The sequence below is a fragment of the Theropithecus gelada genome, chromosome 11 (genome assembly GCF_003255815.1).
Source record: "Theropithecus gelada isolate Dixy chromosome 11, Tgel_1.0, whole genome shotgun sequence".
NCBI lineage: Eukaryota > Metazoa > Chordata > Mammalia > Primates > Cercopithecidae > Theropithecus > Theropithecus gelada.
Window position 1 is genome coordinate 87,100,241 of NC_037679.1, and position 20,623 is coordinate 87,120,863.

General features: G+C 41.3%; 1 long non-coding RNA gene across 1 annotated transcript in view; it reads left to right on the forward strand.

The window, feature by feature from the left end:
* The window catches only part of LOC112635191, a 37,694-nt gene extending 19,815 nt beyond the window's left edge, over nucleotides 1-17,879 (forward strand). The window contains exons 3-5 of the long non-coding RNA XR_003121872.1: nucleotides 10,782-10,864; nucleotides 15,148-15,282; nucleotides 16,296-17,879. This is a non-coding gene — a long non-coding RNA (uncharacterized LOC112635191). The remainder of the gene's footprint in view (nucleotides 1-10,781; nucleotides 10,865-15,147; nucleotides 15,283-16,295) is intronic.
* The last annotated feature ends 2,744 nt before the right edge of the window (nucleotides 17,880-20,623 follow it).

Consider the following 20,623-nt stretch of genomic DNA (forward strand, 5'->3'; position numbering starts at 1 on the left):
ACCAGTTTATGAAGGAGGGACCATAGGAGGAAAAGGCCAACCCTTCAGCACTGCATTCCATTTTTGGCCATACTCCCAGAAATTATAATTATAACCCAAAACAACAATCCACTCATTAACAATTTGGAAATAACATGCAGTTCAGGATGAAGTTTCTAAATTGCCTTCAGCCAGAGGACTCTCCAAACCACTTCATTGTCACGATCAACATGGAAAATCAACTTTCAGAGCAGTGTGAAGAACGTGCATATTCTTCTTCTAAATATTGTGAATATTTAAATATTGTATTGAATATCCTAATATTTAAATATTGTATTGAATATCCTAATAGCATATTTTGAAGGTTTGTTTTTCTGGAATACATTTAAGTATAGAGAGTTTCATGATTTAGTCATAAACACTAAAAGAAAACAATTATAGCACTTGTCAAATAAATACATAGAACAATTATGCTAGTGGTTCGCCAATCCCACACTGAGAAGCCTTTTTTTTTTTTTTTTTTTTTGAGACAGAGTTGCTCTTGTTGCCCAGGCTGGAGTGCAATGGGGCAATCTCAGCTCACTGCAACTTCCGCCTCCCAGGTTCAAGCCATTCTCCTGCCTCAGCCTCCCGAGTAGCTGGGATTACAGGCATACACCACCACGCCCGGTTAATTTTATATTTTTAGTAAAGATGGGGTTTCTCCATGTTGGTCAGGCTGGTCTTAAACTCCCAACCTCAGGCGATCCACCCACTTCGGCCTCCCAAGAAGCCTTTTAATTAGGAGAAGAAGCAGCCAAACGTTGGTCTCCTGCCCTCCTTTAACTCCCCATCTCATGAATTAGATTTTGTTTCATGAGGGCACCAAAGAACTCTCATCTCAGTCCTTTCTTCATCAAGGGCTAACCTTGTTTTAGGGACTTAGTAGAGGCGTGCTAAGATTACAGACTCTGAAGTCAAAGTGCTCTAATTTCAAATATCAGCTCTTGTACTACTTAAGATCTTTCTAAATTCAGCCGATCACGGTGGCTCATGCCTGTAATCCCAGGACTTTAGGAAGCTGAGGCGGGCAAACCACTTGAGGCTGGGAGTTTGAGACCAGCCTGGCCAACATGGTGAAACCCTGTCTTTACTGAAAATACAAAAATTAGCTGGGCATGGTGGTGCACATGTGTAATCCCAGCTACTTGGGTGGCTGAGGCACTAGAATTGCTTGAACCTGGGAGGTGGAGGTTGCAGTAAGATGAGATTGTGCCACTGCACTCCAGCATGGGCAAGAGAGTGAGACTCTGTCTCAAAATAAATAAATAAATCCATACAATTCATGTTACCTCCTAACTATTCCATTTCCTCATCTGTAAAAGAGGCATTGAACATATTGTACAGTGTAATTAGATTACAATAAAATGATGTGGGCAAATCAGTTGGCACTAAATAAAAGCTCAGTATATTCAAAAACTTACTATTTTTGTTTGTCTCTGCAATTCATGAAATTAGGAACAAGTAAGTTTTGGGCTGCGATTTGGCTGTATACTGTCTTATTGGGAAACACCTGAAACATTTTTAAAGTACTTTATTGTTGGTTTTAGAAAGTGAGGAAATTAGATTTTTTTTATGGGCAGATATTCCACAATATTTTTAAATCTCTAAACTATGTGCTTATGATATTGTATTTATTACAAATATTTATTTTTAAATATTTTGTCTTGATTATTTTGAAAAATTAAGTAATAAATGAAGAAGCTCGCTAGATTTGCTGGGGATGGGAACTGAGCATGGGGGGTTACTGAGAAGAGCTGCAATTTACTACACACGACTGACACTGTCCACTGGTCAACAGCCACACAAAGGCTCCTCTACACATGCCACCATGCCCTCCTTACCGCTGGCTCAGAAAGCCTGCTTCTACGAATCTGCTACTATTTATTATATTATTGTTTTATTGCTTGAAGAACAGAAAATACAACCAATATTTGGAAAGCCCTAACTGAAATAGATAACTAGGGAAGCATGACTTTCCCTTGTGTGTCCAGAAGCACCAGGTATAAAGTACACAGGACACAATCAGGGGTTAAATGAGAAAGAGACATGTTAGATTTGGTGGTTTGACATGGAGTACTGAGCTGTCACGAAGATAACGGTGCATTAGATGCAGCATCATTGTGTTCTGAGAAAGTGATCAGATGGATCAGGCCTGTGAGAGGAGAAATCTCTGGGCAGATCCTGTTTAATCTGGAATTATTCATTGTCCAACCAGAAATTCCAGGTCCTGCTAACAATATGCTGCCTTCATGGATATCCAGAAGCCAAGTGGAAAGGAACTCATTTGCATTTAAATTAAATTTGTATAAATATTTTAGTAAAAATAGAGACAACCGCAGTCTTGCCTAGAGTTGTTCCTCTTTGGCAGGAGAGGGAATAGAAATTGTCTATGTTATTGTGAGCTCTCTCCAGGCTCCCAGAGAAGGGCAAGGGGACCCAACCTCTGAAGTAATGCATTTTCCACTGAACTACATTGTGAGATAGAATGAGTTCAGACTTTCCTTTCCTCTACTTTTTCAAACCAGAATGAAAGATAACCCTATATATTTTCTAGAAATTTCTCAAAATTCTAGAAATGACCTCAGTTAGAACAGAGCGAAATGTGGATCTAATTAAATTCAAGAGATGAGGAGGTAGAGGCAGACTACAACAAGAATCAGCAATTCAGTTTGCAGTTGAAGCCACCGACTAAGTGCCTGTTCCTGGAACACCAAGCTCATTTCCACTATCTGCTCACAAAAGGACAGGAGTGTTCTAACGCAGCAGAAAGAAAGCTTAACTTCAGGTTAGGGAGTGAGAATTTCGACAGGAGGGCAGAGGAAGTCTAGGGTGGGGTCTTGGTCAGGGAGACCCTCTCTGGAATGGCTGTAACAGGGTCTAACCAGGACAGACAGTAAATCTGGTGATTGACAGCTTCCAGATGAGCGGGACCTAAAGGATTTCCAGCCCAGAGGTGTGAGCTTAGGGCTGCCGAGGGTGCAGATGCAGGGCCAGGGCAGCCTCACTCACATCTGCAGCAGTCCATTCCCATGAATTCTATGTAAATGGAGCCCCCCGGAGTTGTGCTAGGTGTGGGCGAGGTCCCTGTTGGAAACTGAACATGGCATAGTCTGGCAATTTTGTCTGAGACGGTGGCAGTTAAATATCTTCTTCAACCTTCCTTCCAGCTCCGTACAATCAATACTTCTCAATTTCCTAAATTCTAAGTACTCAACTTTCCCCATAAACTGGATCTTCAATCACTACATCTTGACTTAAAAGATTCCCTTTAACAGGGAAAACGTGTGTTCACTGTTATTGATGGAAAAAGTCAAATTCTATAATATATTTTAAAAGGTTCATTCTGAGGCAAATATGAGTGACCACAGCTGGCTCAAGGCATAGTATCAAGAGTTCCTGAGAATATGTGCCCAAGGTGATTGGGTTATAGCTTGGTTTTATACTATACATTTTAGGGAGACATAAGACATCGGTCACTACATGTACGGTTTACATCGGTTTGGTCCAGAAAGGCAGGACCACTCAAAGTGGGGACCTGAGGGTCATAGGTGGATTCAAAGATTTTCTGATTGGCAACTGGTTGAAACAGTTATTATCTAAAGACCTGGAATTATTACAAAGGAGTGTCTGACTTAAGATAAGGGGTTCTGGAGACCAAGGTTCTTATTATGTGGATGAAGACTCATAGTTGGTTATGCTTTAAGGCAATAGATGGCAAATGTCTCCTATCCAGACCTTTAAAATGTTCCGGACCCTCTGGAAAAGACCTAGTAAAGAAAGAGAATTTGCTACAGAATGCAAGTATCCCTCACAAGAGACAACTGTGCAGGACCATTCTAAATCATGGCAAAGAAATACATTTTGGTGTAAAATACTTTGATTTCCCTCAGAGCCTGCTATCTGTCATGTGATATATGAAGGTCCGGTTAGAATTTGGTAACTTACTGTTACAGAGAGTCTGCTCTATCAGTCTTGAGATCTCTGTTTTAATGTTAATGCTGGTCAATTGTACCTGAACTTCAAAGGGAGGAAGGTATAATGAGGTATGTCCAACCCACCGCCCCCCACTCATGGCCTGAACTAATTTGTTTTTTTTGTTTTGTTTTTTTTTTTTGAGACAGACTCTCACTCTGTTGCCCAGGCTGGAGTGCAGTGGCCCAAGCTCAGCTCACTGCAAGCTCCGCCTCCCGGGTTTACGCCATTCTTCTGTCTCAGCCTCGCAAGTAACTGGGACTACAGGTGGCCTGAAGTAGTTTTGCAGGTTTCTTTGGAATCCCCTTGGCCAAGAGGGAGCCCTTCCAGTTGGTTGGGTGCTTAGAATTTTATTTTCAGTTTTCACCCCTCATGTTTGTTCATATTGAGGTCTATTTCTCAAATATGTCGATGCTCCTGAAAGTCAAATGATAGGAATATGGCAAATAGCTATGCATTTGATGAGGTGGTGTTTCAGATGGCATGAATTTTTCGAAGTTTCCATGTAGAGGAAATGGCTAGCAATGTGAATCTCCATGTTTCCATTTTGAAATGAAGATATGTGCCTGTCATATACTGGAAAATCAATAAAATTCTGTTGAATAAATGTTGTGGAAAGAGGTTTATAAACATTCAGAGGAAAGCTGAATTTTCCTGAAATGATCCCTATTTCAGTTCCAAGGGCTTTATGTATTAAAAAATATCAAATATTCTTCTATTTTTTTTCCGTTACAGCGCTCACAAATGCACGTGTGTTCTGAGAATCAAAGGGTCAGCCTTGGACACATCTGGCATATCAAGTAAAGGATTTCTCTGTAATTTTTGAAGAGATCTGGTATAACGTGTGCTCAAATGTTCTGAAGTGTTCATGAATCACTTAACTTGTGACTGACTCTAGAATTGTTTGTTATGTTTTCCATGAAAAGTGTTGTTTACACACACAGAATCTACCGCCTGCTCAAGCCTGCTTAGCTAAGCCATAATGTTTTCCAGGGATTCACTTCTCACCATTACAGCCTTGGACGGGGCAGGTCTGCTTGACCCTGGAGTATTCTAGTTCCCTTGCAATCGCTGTTCAGGAATGTATAGACCTATGACCTTACTAAGATGAACAAGATATAAGGAGAATTTTACTAGGGGAATTCTAGTAAAAAGCTTTGCTCTTCTAAAAAAAGAGATGTAGGAAGCTAACTGCTGCCTTCTTTATGAGGAGCCTCCTACCTCATTTGATGGCACTTGGAATTTCAGGTGCTACCTTACCACTAGTCTAAGCGAGACACCATTCTGAGGATGGCTGTGCAGAAAGATGAATGGAACCTTGGACAAGCTGACATTGCTGAACTGTTGACTTTGCCAACTTAGCAACCCCACTCCCTGCTGCTGGATCTTTGGGCTTTCTAAGAGAGAGAATAAGATCCTTCATTGCAGAAGTCTGATGAGCCAGGATTTTCTGTAGCTACAGCTGAAAACATTGACAAGATACAACTTATTTGTAAATGGCCATGTTTTACAGAAAACTAATTGTATTAGAAAAATTCATTTTCTCCTCAGAAGATCATGAACTTCTTGAGGGCAGAGATTGTATTTTGTGATTCACTGATGCTCAGAACCAGGCGCAGTGAGTCCTTGTGATGTTGTTTTGTTTAGTTTTGTTTTCATTAAATTTTGGGATAACTCGTGGTATTCTTAAGGCCGCCTCTTCAAGTATGCTATAGCAATTTTCTCTGCTTTGCACTCTGAAGACCATACAGGTGAATAAGATTTGAATATATCCCCAAATAACTTTAAATATAGTAGAAGAGGCAGATGTACACACAAGGTATAATCCATGGAAAAATAGGAAATAGGAAGACCATTATGATATTTTCTATCAAGCAGAATTGAGTTTTTCGGCAAATAACCGTGAAATGAATCATAATGGCTTAAACATTAGAGATTGCTTTTCCTCACGTGACAGAATTTCTAGAGGTTACTGGAGTTAGTACAGGAGTTTAGAGGAATCAAGAGAATGTTTTGGAATCCTTTGGCTTTTTCCTTATCATTGAAAAGTGACCGCTGTATCTCATGCCATCACATCCTAATCAACACAAAAATATCTAGAAGAGATGATGCCAGCCATATCTCTCCTATTATCCATAAAAGTTTGGCAAGAAATGCCTCACAGTGATTTATACATAGACTTGTAGTTTAACTTAGGTCAAACAATCACTCTCATCTTTAAAGATGACCTGAGAAAAGGAGAATAAGTCTGTCAGTCACCTTCAGTTAGCCTTACCACTGCCCGAACAAAGAACGGGCAATTTTAAGCTTGAGAAGTAAAAGAGACTGAGAAAATAGACAGCTATTAGAGAACGCCACCTACCTGATGTATGACATTGAGCTGGAGCCTGGAAATAGTTGAGGCTAGAGAGGGAGGTAGAACAAGATTATGAGGCTGTGACTGGGCTGAGTAGCTTTGTCTATTCTCCAAGAGCAAAGGGGAAGAACATGGTCCCATGATGGTACACCCTGGGCACACTCAAAGACTGTGAGAAGGAAAGAGGAATTAATTTCATTTAAACATGATCACTTGACAAGACGTCCACACTATGATATCTACAGTAGGTTTTATATGTTTTGTCTTGGAACTTGTCTTAGACATTTAGGTATTGAAAACACTAAGATGAAGAAGACAGAGAATTGCTTCATGCTTTTATTTCCCCCCACACCCTCCAAAAGGAAGTTGTTTAATAAAGTTGCTCTCCTCTGGAGGAATAAATTGTAAACGGGATTTAAGTTTTCATTAGTAGCGTATTATTGGGTAGCTATGTAGAGGTAAAGAACTTCAAGTTTAACCAGGACATTATCTGAATTTCCCAAAATATCAATTTTAAACATAACTCACTGTTACTAATGTTTGAAAATGCAACTTCACAAATTAATTGGGACATAATTCATAGACCACACAACCGTGCATTTAAAGGGTACAATTAAATGGTTTTATTAGGTTCACAGCTACCAGCAAAATCTGATTTTAGAACATTTTCACCCCGCAAAAAGAAGCACTGTGCCCATTGCCAGCCACTCCCATGACCCTCCATCTCCACCCTCCAGGTGCTAAGTAACGACTAATTTACATTTTGTCTCTATAGTTTTGCCTGTTCTTGACATTTCATACAAATAGAATCACATAACATATGATGATCTCTTGGGACAGGATCCTCTCATTTACCATGATGTTGTTAAGGTTCATCCTTGCTGTAGGATGCATCAGTAATTCATTTTTTTTAATGGATGAATGTTATGCTGTTGTTTAGATAGACCATAGTTTGTTTATGCATTCACGTGGAGAGACATTTGGGTGGTTTTCATTCCATGATTGTTATGACTATATTGCTCTGAAAATTCTTGTACAAGCTTTTGTGTGCACACATTTTCATCTTTCTTAAGTGCATACCTAGGTGTGGAATTGCTGGGTCATTTAGTAACTATGTTTAGCTTTTTGAAGAACATCCAACTCTTTTCCAAAGTGGTTGCACTATTTTATATTCTCACCAGGAATTATGAAGCTTTCCATTTCTCCACATCCTCGTCAACATTAGTTATTACTTGTCTTTTAATTGTAGCCACCCTAGTGGTTGTGAAGTATAACCTTACTGTGGTTTTGATTTGCATTTCCCTAATGGCTAACGATGTTGAGCATCTCTTCCTTTGCTAATTGTCCATCTGTGTACTTTTTAAAGAGAGAAATATCTTTTCAAATACTTTGTTGGAGAATGACATTCACTGGGGCAGGAGGCAGGGGTGAATGAGGCTAGAGATGGAAAGAGCTACACCCACATCTGAGCAGTTTTGTCCATTTCAGGTATTCTCACTGGTGACTTACACTCTAGAAATTATTGAGGACCCCAAAGGTGTTTTGTTTCTATACCTCAGGTGCATCTATATTTAATACATTATTATAACAATATTATATGATTATTATACTAATATATAACATTATTAATACAATATTAAACATTGAGATATTCAAAGTATTTGTTATTTCATTTAAAACTAACAAAAACAAACCTATTAAAAGTGAATATACATAAAATATTTTTATGAAAATTACATTTTTCAAAAGAAAATTACTCTGAGGATACCAGCATCATACTATGTTTTTGCAATTATGCATAATGTTTTCTTTAATAGAAGACAGCAGGATTCTCATCTCTGCTTCTGCATTCCATCTGAGACAAGATGTTTGAATTGAAGCAAATGAGAAACATTAAAAAAAATGAAGTAAATAAAGAAGCTATGGCTTCACCCCAGTACATTGTTGGCAGGAGAAACAGCGGCAAATGCAGGAAACTAAAGGAAAATCAGTGTTGCTAGAGAGAGATACAGAACTGGAGCCTGGAATGAGTTGAGGCTGGAGAGGGAGGTAGGACAAGACTTTGAGGCTGTAGCTGGGCTGAATGGCTTTGTCTATTCTCCAAGAGCAAAGGGAAGAACGTGGCCCCATGACAGTGCGTTTTGGGCAAATGAGACTTCTGAACTGGGGACCTTGAAACAGGAGGGCCCACATTACCAGCCATGTAGGAAGCCTGGAATGAGGTGAAGCTGGAGAGGGAGGTAGGACAAGACTTTGAGGCTGTAGCTGGGCTGAATGGCTTTGTCTATTCTCCAAGAGCAAAGGGAAGAACGTGGCCCCATGACAGCGCGTTTGGGCAAATGAGACTTCTGAACTGGGGACCTTGAAACAGGAGGGCCCACATTACCAGCCATGTAGGAAGCATCTGTTCAGTGGCAGAATGCAAAGAGGATGGTAGGGGGGCACTGCCTCCCCGTGTAACCGTAATAGGTCCCTACCCAACACATGCAGCAAGTCAACCCCTGGAGGCATGGGGTTGCAGCAGAGAAAGGGCTTTAATCATAAGGCCACCAAAGGAGGACATGGGAGGAAACCTCAAATCCGTCTCCGCCAGGAATTTGGGGCTAGGGTTTGAAGAGATTTGGAGTGGGCTGAAGGGTAGAAATTGTTGATTGGTTGAAGAATGCAGGGCAAAGCCATGGGCCGGGAAGAGGAAGAAGCTGTATTCTCATGCTGATCTCATTCCTCTGTGGGGGGTCTACACACTAGTTGCTAGAATTTGGGGTCTGAAAAACATCCTAAGCAATCCATAAACAAAAGCCCCATGAGCTGATTGTCAGAGGTACTGTCGACAGGAGCAATGGGAATGCAAGTCAATCCTTCAACGGTCTCATGACCCTGTGTCCAAAATCCTGTCTGTAGGAGCAACAGGAAAGCACCAGGTGAGGAACTGGTGCTACTGGGCTTCTAGCAACAAGGAAGGGGCCAGAGTACAGCCTGAGGCATCCTTACCTGTAACTCTATTTCTGTCCAAAACCTTGTATGCAATTCTTATCAATCCTGGGGGGATGGCTTCACCCAGGGCCTGACATGGGAAAGGCTGCTGAGGTCAATAGTGACAGCAGCGGCAGCCCTGGCAGTGGAGGAAGTCACCATGGGTGACTGAGAGGTGTCTCTTTCCAAGTTCTGTGCTGAGTGCACACTGCAGTTTGGTTTTTTTGCGGGAAGGAGATTCTGAAATTGAGTTTAGCATGCAAGACATTTATTTGGGAGTGTCCTCGATATAAACATCTATGGAAGAAGGGGGAGAAAGCTGGCAGAGCAGGATGTTGTGCTGGGAGGTGGTCCCGGAGGCCTCAGCCCATTCTGTTTGTGCTCAGGAGCCCACATGGCCTGTCAGAGCTGTGCTGCATCGGGTCAGGCATTTACTCCTCAGCAATGGTAACCACCCAAGAGGCCCACCTTGCCCACTGCCTAAACACAGTGGATTCATCAAGACAGGGGAATTGCAATAGAGAAAGAGTAATTCACACAGGTCCAGCTGTACGGAAGACCTGAGTTTTATTATTACGCAAATGAGTATCCCTGAGCATTTAGGGAGCAGAGTTTTTAAGGACAACTTGGTGGTTTGGAGGAAGCCAGTGAGCCAGGAGTGCTGACTGGTCAGGGATGAAATCACAGGGAGTCGGAGCTGTCTTCTTGCACTGAGTCAGTTCCTTGGTGGGGGTCACAAGATCAGATGAGTCAGTTTATCAATCTGGGTGGTGCCGGCTGATCCATCAGGTGCAGGGTCTGCAAAATGTCTCAAGCACTGACATTAGGGGCAGCTTAGGGAGGGTCCAAATCTTGTAGCCTCCAGTTGCATGACTCCTAAACCATAATTTCTAATCTTGTGGCTAATGTTAGTCCTACAAAGGCAATGTAGTCCCCAGGCAAGAAGGAGGTCTGCTTTGGGAAAGGGCTGTTTCCATCTTTGTTTAAACTATAAACTTTGTTTAAACTATATAAAACTATGTCCTTGTTTAAACTATATAAAACTATATCCTTGTTTAAACTATAAACCAAGTTTCTCCCAAAGTTAGTTCAGCTTAAGTCTAGGAATGAACAAGGGCAGCTTGGAGGTTAGAAGCAAGATGGAGTCGGTTAAGTTAGATCTTTCACTGTCTCAGTCATAATTTTGCAAAGGCGGTTTCACAATTATTACTATTATTGACTGTGAGCCACCCCTAAAAGGGCATGACCTTGGTGGGAAAGATTTTCTTCACTGGCAACAATGAAGGCGAGATTTGAGGGCCGTCTTCCGGTCATTTGTGACCTAAAGCTGAGCTGCACGTGTGGGATCAGGCGGTCTCGGGTCCACATGCCCCTGTCACCATGGTGTTTTAAATACTTCATCTCATTTGCTCTTCATATCAACCGTATGAAGCAGTGACTTTATTTTCCTCTTTGACAGGTGAAGAAACAGACTCAGAATAGTCCTTGAGCTTGCCACTGGGAAGTGAAAATCAATTGCTTGAATAAAATGTAAGGACTCAGGTAAGAGGCATGGGTACAGACCAAGACAGCCCTAATGTCCCTCTTGGTTTAACTCTTCTTGCTGCCTCCAGGTCCCTGGTTTCCCTATTCTTAGAGCATTTACTTTAGAAGACTTGCCACTGGGGCTCTTTCTCTGCCCCTTGGAGATGCAAATCTGTTCCAAATCCTCCTGCCAGAGTTAAAAACCTGGCCCGTCTTTCTCAAGGACCTGGGAGCCATTCCTTTGAAATATAGTCATCCAGGAACATGGGCTGCCCTCTCTCCCTGTCTCTGTGGGAAAGAAGGAGCCTAACTTCAGCGGGAATCTTGCTCCAAGTGTTAAAACTCCCTCTTGTCGTAAAGATACGAGAAAGTTCACTTTTTCTTTGGGGAAAGTCGATTCACCAAGAAGGATGGCCTACAATTCCCTGACCCCAGGTCTTCACACACACACACACAGACACACACACACACTTTCTTCAGAGGAGCTGTGCTCAAACTGAGTTCTGGTCTCTTTACCGTATTGCAGTAGCTTTGAACGAAGCCTTCCATAACTCTGCCCAGTGCAATTCAGTTTTGACGGTTCCGTTCAAAATCATGGGCTGGAAGATACGCTGGAATCAGGTTTAGAAACTCTAATGCATAGGTGAATGAGATAGGCAAGGAGAATTTGGCCATATACAAGATGGAATGGGGAAGATGCTGGAAGGTGGAGACCCCACTAGGGGAGTGAATAGCGTCTCCCCAAAATTACTTCTGACACCCAACTTCTGGCACCTATGAGCCTTATTTTGGAACTAGGATTTTTGCAGGTGTAATTGAGCTAAAGATCTTGAGATCATACCATCCTTGATTTAGGGTGGGCCCTAAATCTAAATATTGGTGTCCTTATAAAATAAAGCAGGGGAAGATTTGAGACACAGGGAAGGAGGCCTGTGAAGACAGAGGTGGAGACGAGAGTGCAGCTGCCACCAGCCGAGGCAGGAAGACCTGGAGGCAGCACAGGCAAGGGAGGATCCTCCCCTAGAGCCTTCAGGGAGAGTGTGACTCTGCCGGTCAAACTTTCGGCTTCCTGTACTGTGAGAGAATCAACCTGTATTGTTTCAGGCTGTTAAGTTTGTTGCGTCTGCCTCAGGAAATGAAGGCACCCATCTAAAAGCTCCATGGTCGTTACTCTGAAGAAATGTGTTAGTAGATCCCTTAGATTTGCCAAAAAGTGCCAGAAGTCTGTCATTTGTTGTCAGATCCTTTTATTTTTAATTTTATTTTTTAATTCTTAATTTTTACTTTTTATATTTTATTATTTATTTATTTATTTTGAGACAGAGTCTCACTCCGTCAACCAGGCTGGAGTGCAGTGGCAGGATCTCAGCTCACTGCAGTCTCTGCCTCCCAGGCTCAAGTGATGCTCCCACCTCAACCTCCTGAGTGGCTGAGACCACAGGCACTCCCCGCCACAACAGGCTAATTTTTTGTATTTTTGGTAGAGAGGGGATTTCACTATGTTGCCCAGGCTGTTTTTGAACTCCTGAGCTCCACAATCTACTTACCTCAGCCTTCCAAAGTGCTGGGTTACAGGCTTGGGCCATCACACCTGGCCTTAGTTCCTTTCATTTTTTATTTATTTATTTATTTATTTTTGAGTCGGAGTCTCGCTCTGTCACCCAGGCTGGAGCGCAGTGGCCGGATCTCAGCTCACTGCAAGCTCCGCCTCCCGGGTTCACGCCATTCTCCTGCCTCAGCCTCCCGAGTAGCTGGGACTACAGGCGCCGCCACATCGCCCGGCTAGTTTTTTGTATTTTTTTTGGTAGAGACGGGGTTTCACCGTGTTAGCCAGGATGGTCTCGATCTCCTGACCTCGTGATCCGCCCGTCTCGGCCTCCCAAAGTGCTGGGATTACAGGCTTGAGCCACCGCGCCCGGCCGATCCTTTTATTTTTAAATGTCAACAAACAACTGATGTTTTTTCCTCAGTTCTTTGCAGGCTGGCATGTAAGGGGGAAAGCAGGTAAGAAATAAGCCTCCGGGGGCAGGCACAGGCTCCAAGTACCACATTAAGAACCTAGATTTGATTTCGAATTTGAGCTGCATTGAATTGTTTCAGGTGAGTAGTGAGTTCTGCCTAATGGGGTGACAGTTGTTGGTCCTGAATATGTTTACTGTCCTCCTAATTCAAGGTCAGAGGGAGCTTTTTTTTTTTTTTTTTGAGACGGAGTCTCGCTCTGTTGCCCAGGCTGGAGTGCAGTGATGCAATCTCGGCTCACTGCAAGTCTGGCCTCCTGGGTTCACGCCATTCTCCTGCCTAAGCCTGCTGAGTAGCTGGGACTACAGGCACTGGCCAACAAGCCCGGCTAATTTTTTTTTGTATTTTTATTAGAGACGGGATTTCACTGTGTTAGCCGGGATGGTCTCAATCTCCTGACCTTGTGATCCACCTATCTCAGCCTCCCAGAATGCTGGAATTACAGGTGTGAGCCACCATGTCCGGCGGGACCATCTTTTGCTACTTAAGACGTGGACCTGTGTCTCAGCCTAGAAGTGTGAAAGAATGAACCTGGATAGTTGAGTAGAAGGCACATCACACAAAACACTGAAACTGCCTTTGCAAAAGTTAGAGCAGTGAGAGAAGTCTTGTATGGCTGACTCCATCTTGCCTCAAGCCTCCCAGGCCAGCTATCTTCACTCATTCCGGAGCACAGGCCAAGCTAACCATGGGAGGAATTTATAGTTTAACTGAGAGCAAGGATGATTAATAGTGCCTTCCTAAAACTAATTCCTCCTTGCTCAGGGACCAAGAACTGATGAAAGGTCTGAAGATGAGGATCATGGGAGGAGTCTGAATTCTGCTAAAATGTAGGCATCGTTTCTATCATCCTTACTACTCAGGAGTCATGTGGTCAGAGGTTACAAGATTTGAGCCGCCCCCAATTGCTCCTATGGATAACTTCACTACTATAGAGCCTAAGATTGGTCTCTCAAGATGTTTTTCAGACCTTTGCATTCTGGCAATCAACTGACCTCACCTGGACTCGTGAGTCATGACTGAACCCGTCCTGTGGCCCCACCTGGAGATAAACTCAGCACACAAGGATCATTTTCCACACTTCTATGATTTCATATCCAACCAATCAATGGCACCCATTTTCTAGCCTCCTGCTCACCAAAGCACCTTTGAAAAATCCTAACCTCTAAGCCTTCGGCAAGACTGATTTGAGTAATAACTCTGTTCCCTGCATGGCTGGCCTAGTGTCAATTAAACTCTTTCTTTACTGCAATACCGTGGTCTCAGCGAATTGGTTTTGTCTGTGCAATGGGCAGAAAGAACCTGTCTGGTGAGCATCTCCACACATTCAGGAATTGTCTATCTAAGACAATGGAGTTATCTTCACCCTCAACAAATGTCTCAACTCTGTGACATTTTAAGCAAACCTTAACTTTGACTTATGAATTCAAGAAGGAAAAAAAAAGTAAGAAACTGTGATTGTAATAGTTCCTCTGGAGGTCCTCCCCACTGGAGACAGGCTTCCTTGCTGTTGTGTGGTCACTGTTCCCATTAACCTAATGAAATCTACACTTGCAAATGAAGTCCTGGGGTCTGGACTAAATGTTCACAGTCTGGCCACATGCTAATATTTCATGTGCTAGCCCATATCTTTAAATAGACTCATGGAAATGTGTTAAATGATATAACAGAATAAAAATCAAGCTTAACTTAAAGATGAGTCTTTTTTTTTCTATATGAGGAAATAAAGCAATTGAACATTTCTTTGCACTTTATGTTAAATTAAATCCTAACATGTATAGAGAAAAGAAAAAATGCACTCTGATGATGAAAGAACTGAGTCAAATTCACAGCCAGTGTCTTTTTTTTTTTTGAGACAGAGTCTTGCTCTGTTGCCCAGGCCGGAGTGCAGTGGTGGTGTGATCTCAGCTCACTGCAACCTCTGCCTCCTGGGTTCAAGCGATTCTCCTGCCTCAGCCTCCCGAGTAGCAAGTGCCACCACGCCTGGCTATTTTTTCTATTTTTAGTAGAGACAGGGTTTCACTGTGTTAGCCAGGATGGTCTCGATCTCCAGCCAGTGTTGTTTTAGTGAATGAAAACAGTGAATCAAAACCCACAAAAAACCATTTTTAGCAATCAGTTGGCTTTTATTGTATTTGAAGATAATCTCAGCCATTTGCTTTGCATTGGACTTCATTTTGTTTTTATCTGTTTTGCTAACAAATCAGACATTCAGTTTTGCGCACCTCAGGGGCAGGCAGCACACCTGTTTTACAAACCAGTATCTACCCATTGCTTTCCAGAATACCAGTCACGGGTGCTCCAATCCACGCAGTGTTGAGGCAGTGAGGTTTGTGTTCCAGGGACTTCAGAATTCCTGAATGTACTGGTGTTGATAAAAGGGGATGAGATGAAGTAGAACGATCGTAAACTTAGAGGTTGGTAACATGTGTCCTAGCCCCTTGTCTGCGGTAAATCTCAGGAAAACATTATGCCCTTCTTGGGTTTTGTTATCTCATCTGTAAATGAAACTGTTAGACAACGTCAGTACAGAGGACACGTGCTTTGGCTGGAATGTGAGATAATTTTAGGTGTCATCAATCTTAATGTTAAATAATATGGCCGGGTGCAGTGGTTCACTCCTGTAATCCCAGCACTTTGGTAGGCTGAGGTGGATGGATCAGGAGGTCAAGAGATCCAGACCTTCCTGGCTAACATGGTGAAACCTCATCTCTACTAAAAATACAAAAATTAGAGCACGCCTGTAATCCCGGCTACTCGGGAGGCTGAGACAGGAGAATTGCTTGAACCCAGGAGGCGGAGCTTGCAGTGAGCCGAGGTCGTGCCATTGCACTCCAGCCTGGTGATAGAGTGAGACTCCGTCTCAAAAAAAAAAAAAAAAAAAAAAAAAAAGTTAATAATTTCCCATTGGCATCTTCTTTTTTCCTTCTGGTGATACAAAAGGATCATCTTTTTTTTGTAATAGCATTTTTTTTACACTCTTTGAGCTCCTTTTTAAAAGAGCAAATCCATGTTCAGAATTTTGGAGGTATGATTATGTAGGTAGAGCTCTATGAAATTGCTCATCTTTATTATATTTATTTTTGTGGCAAGATGTAGTCATTTTTTTCACTTAGAGTTCAAGAAAAGGTTCATTTTTAAATAGATGAATTTAAACGCAACAGTGTGTCAATTTATAGATAAATACTGAGAAACAGAATAGGTAGAACTTAGGAGTGGCAACATTTGCTGATAGTGCATAAGTCAGAGATATTCATGGGATCCTGCAGGCTGGTGTGTCAGGACCTTTGTCATCTTAAAATTGGACCTCTCTGTCTACTGTGTATTCACCTTTCTTTCAAAAAGTGCTGTAGTTTTCTTGGAAGTGGAAAAATAAATATACCTAAACACGCACACAAACAAAAACTGCATGGATCAATTTCTCTTGCAGGTAGACATCACCATGTGACTCAACAGCAGCCAATAAGATGGAAATAAAGGCTATGAAGTTATCGGATGGCATCTACAAGGAATACTTAGATGAGGAGGTGACTCTGGTGGCAATTGTTCTTTTGTCTTTCTCACCTTCCTTCTTGCCCTGTCTGGAATGCTGAAGTGATGGCTGGTATACAGATGACTTCTTGTGATGTTGAGATAAACATGAGAATAAAAGTCAGCGATTACAGATGGCAGAGAAGAGAGAGAAAGATAGGATGTAGGTGGATACTGATGGAACTAAGTTTCTATTACACAAGTTCTACCACTAACCTCTGGACTTTATTATATTTGAGGGAGAAATAAACTCCTATTTTAGAAGAGATCTATGTTACCTGCAACTGAACGGAATGCCTAGTTGGCACATCCTATGTGCTCCAAACCTTCCTTAATTTCTATGTGTAAGGCATACTTAGCCTTTACCCATTATTCTGTTCACATCCATTCACTCAAACGGCCTCCCAACTCTTTAGTAAAGAGTTTACTATAGTCTACTCTATTACCAAGGCAGATTCTGGAGCAAGCCCCACAAATCATAGATTGAATATCCACTCATCACAAGAGAGAGATTTGAAGATACTTCGGTCCAAACACATTTTAAATTTCCAGCATCTTTGGTGGACGTTCGTGGTGGTTGATAGGGTTTAAATGACTTGTGATTCAAGCTCCATATTACAATGTAATAGTGCAAAAGTTCGTGGTTTTTTTTTTTTAATTTATTTTACTTTAAGTTCTGGTATACATGTGTAGAACATGCAAGTTTGTTACATAGGTATACATGTGCCATGGTGGTTTGCTGCACCTATCAAACCGTCACCTAGGTTTTAAGCCCCACATGTATTAGGTATTTGACCTAATGCTCTCCCTCATCTTGCCCCCAAACCCCTGACAGGGCCCAGTGTGTGATGTTCCCCTCCCTGTGTCCATGTGTTCTCATTGTTCAACTCCCACTTATGAGTGAGAACATGTGGTGTTTCATTTTCTGTTCCTGTGTTCGTTTGCTGAGAACGATGGCTTCCAGCTTCATTCATGTCCCTGCAAAGGACCATGAACTCACTATTTTTTATGGCTGCATAGTATTCCATGAGTCTGGATTTGGTTATAGATAGAGCTGGATGTGCCTTAGCTATATCTAATGGGTTTTGACATGTTATATCAATTTATTACTGCTTTTGTAAATGAATATATTAAGAAGAAAAATTACAAATGAACCTGTCTTTACAAACTTTTAGGATAAGCAAGTTCATTATTAAAAAATGGATGTTTGCAACATACAGAGTAATTCCTTTCAGGAAATTAAAAATGATTAAAAATTATAATCATTTTGATCCCATTCAGATATTATATATTTAACTGTGAGATAATTCTCAGAGATAAATGTCAACTTTTTAAAAATGTTAAATAAATTAAATCAAAATGTCCACTCTAAAATAAAAAATTAGCTCCAATTATTTCTTCTTTTTAAATTTTTCCTTATAGTTGTAAAAATAAAGTGAATGTTTTGGCTCGTTTCCTCATTAAAGTTTGACTTTTCCAGTCACCAGTGTTTTGTTCTTTCTTACAAATGTTTATGTGCCTGGAATGAGAACATTACCCTGTAGGGCATTTGGTGGTGGAAATCCTTCCAATGAGGGAGCAAGCAGGATGCCAGCTTAGAATGATTATAGAGGCAACAAACTCAAATGTTAATAGGTGTTGAGGAAAGGAGTGTGAGTGGGTTTGGAGGGTTGATCATAAGGCAATAGGGAGTGGTGAGGACTGTGGCAAACAGGGGAGCTTCTGCTCTGCCTAATGTAGGGCACCTGGGACACAACTTCAGAGGCTTCTTTTTTTGTGACATCTTTCAATACATAGGGAAGAGTGAAAAAAAATCTTGTTTTTTAAACTCTGTCATAACAGCGACATAAAATACACTTCTGTGACCTATATCCAATCTGTGTGTCTGTATGGGACTCGGTGACCTCAGTCCCTTAGGACTAGTGAATTATCAGAGATGTCAGGAAAGAACAGGCTGGGTACAAGTGGAAGTTGACTTCTGGTCTCAGAAGAATAAAAAAGACAAAGAGATGAGATCCCATCTTTCAATGCACCTTCTGTGTTTGAAGTGAGTCTAATAGCTGGAATAGAGAATGAGTTAAAGCTAATAAAAGTTAGAATGTTATTAATCCAATTTTAATTGTAACCAGAAAATAATGCCATTCTTAGTTATCACCAACCTTCCAATATAAGAATATTTCTCCTAATTTTCTTCCTCTCTGCCCTTCACTAAACATAAATCCAGAACCATGAAAGTCAATTCCTTCTCCCTGGCACTGCTACTCATGACCCATATTAAGTATTCAAGTCTTCTAAATTATTTTACTCTCTATACAAAGAAAATAGCATTAGTATTTATAAGTGAAGACAACTCCAAATATAAATGACAGAACTCTAACTCAACTTAACCATAAAGATGTGTCTTTTTTCGCCTAACAAGAAGTCAAGTAGGAATGCCTTTGGGGGAAGTTGATCCAAGAGCTAAATATTGTACCCAAGGCCCCAAGTTCTTTCCATCTCCCCAATCCTTTATTCTTGGTGATGAGTTTGTCCTCACAAGGGCTGCAGATGGCTGTAGCAATCCTAAGTGTCTCATTCAGATATAATAGCAGGCACAAGAAATGACTGTTTCATCCTGTGTCTCTTTCTTAGGAATCTGGATCTTTCTCTCCTGGGTACCCACAAACAGAACTTCCCTGTCATTGGCCAAAATTGGGTCACATAACCCTTTCCACCCTCACTGGAAATGAGGATAGAATTAGCCCATCCCTCAAGTTGGAGTGAATTCAGATTCTCCTGGGGTAAATGCTGTATGTAGAAAGAGTAGATGTCTTAACCAAATCATAATGCAGGACAACAGTTGGTGGGTAGGTAACCAAAGTGTGCATAGGATTATTATCGCAATTTTGGGTTCTATCTTCTAGTCTCCTGTTTTCCAGTTTTTATAAGCCAACCAGATTGACTATGCCAGCTCATTCTTGTTTCTTGATTTCACTTAAAACAAGACAACCTAGAGATTCTACTTGAAGCCAAACAATAGCAACATTAAAGAAAAGTACCGAAAAATAAGCCTTGCAAAAATCCAAAACGCTGACAACACCAAATGCTGCTGAGGAGGTGGAGAAACAGGAAGTCTCATTCATTGTTGATGGGATGCAAAATAGTACATTCACCTTGGAAGACAGTCTTGCAGTCTCAAAAAACTAAACACACGCTTACCATACAATCTAGCATTCACGATCCTTAGAATTTACCCAAAGAAATTGAAAACCTGTGTCCACACAAAAACTTACTCATGAATGCTTATAGCAGCTTTATTCATAATTAACAAAATTTGGGATGTCTTTCAATAAGTAATGCATAAGTAAACAGATATATCTGAACCACAGGATATTATTCAGCTTTACAAAGACATGAGCTATCAAGCCCTGAAAAGCTACCAAAGAACTTTAAATGCGTATTACCAAAAGAAGCCAATCACAAAAGGCTACAATCCATTTGATTCCAACTATGTAACTTTCTAGAAAAGGCAAATTAAAAAGATAAGAGGTTTCCAGGGACTGGGAAAATGTAGAGGTAAGTGTATGGAGCACAGAAGACTTTCAGAGCAGAGAAACTACTCTGTGTGGTAATATAATGGCGGGTACAAGTCATTATATACTTGTCAAAACCCCTAGAATGTACAACACCAATGGTTACTGAGGTAAGCTGTGGACTTTGGGTGATAAGGATGTATCAGTGCTGGTTTATCAATTGTAGCAAATGTACCACAATCGTAACAAACAATTATAGGGACGTTGATAGTCCAGGAGGCGGTATCCGTGCATGGGTTGGGGCAGGAGGTATGCAGGAGCTTTCTGTCCATTCCCTCATTGGGCTCTGAATTTAAAATGGCCCTAAAAATAAAGTATTTTTAAATTTTTTTTCACTCTGACTTTTATTTTAACTTTTATTTTAAGTTCAGTGGTCCATGTGCAAATTTATCATATAGGTAAACCTGTGTCACAGGAGTTGGTTATACAGATTATTTCATTTGGTACGCCTGTTTCACCTAGGTATTAAGCCTAGCACCCATTAGTTATTCTTCCTGGTCCTCTCCCTCCTTCCACCCTCCACCCTCTGGTAGGACCCTGTGGCCGTTGTTTCCCTCTGTGTGTCCATGTGTTCTCATTATTTAGCTCCCATTTATAAATGAGAACATATTGTATTTGATTTTCAGTTTCTGTGTTAGTTTGCTAAGGATAATGG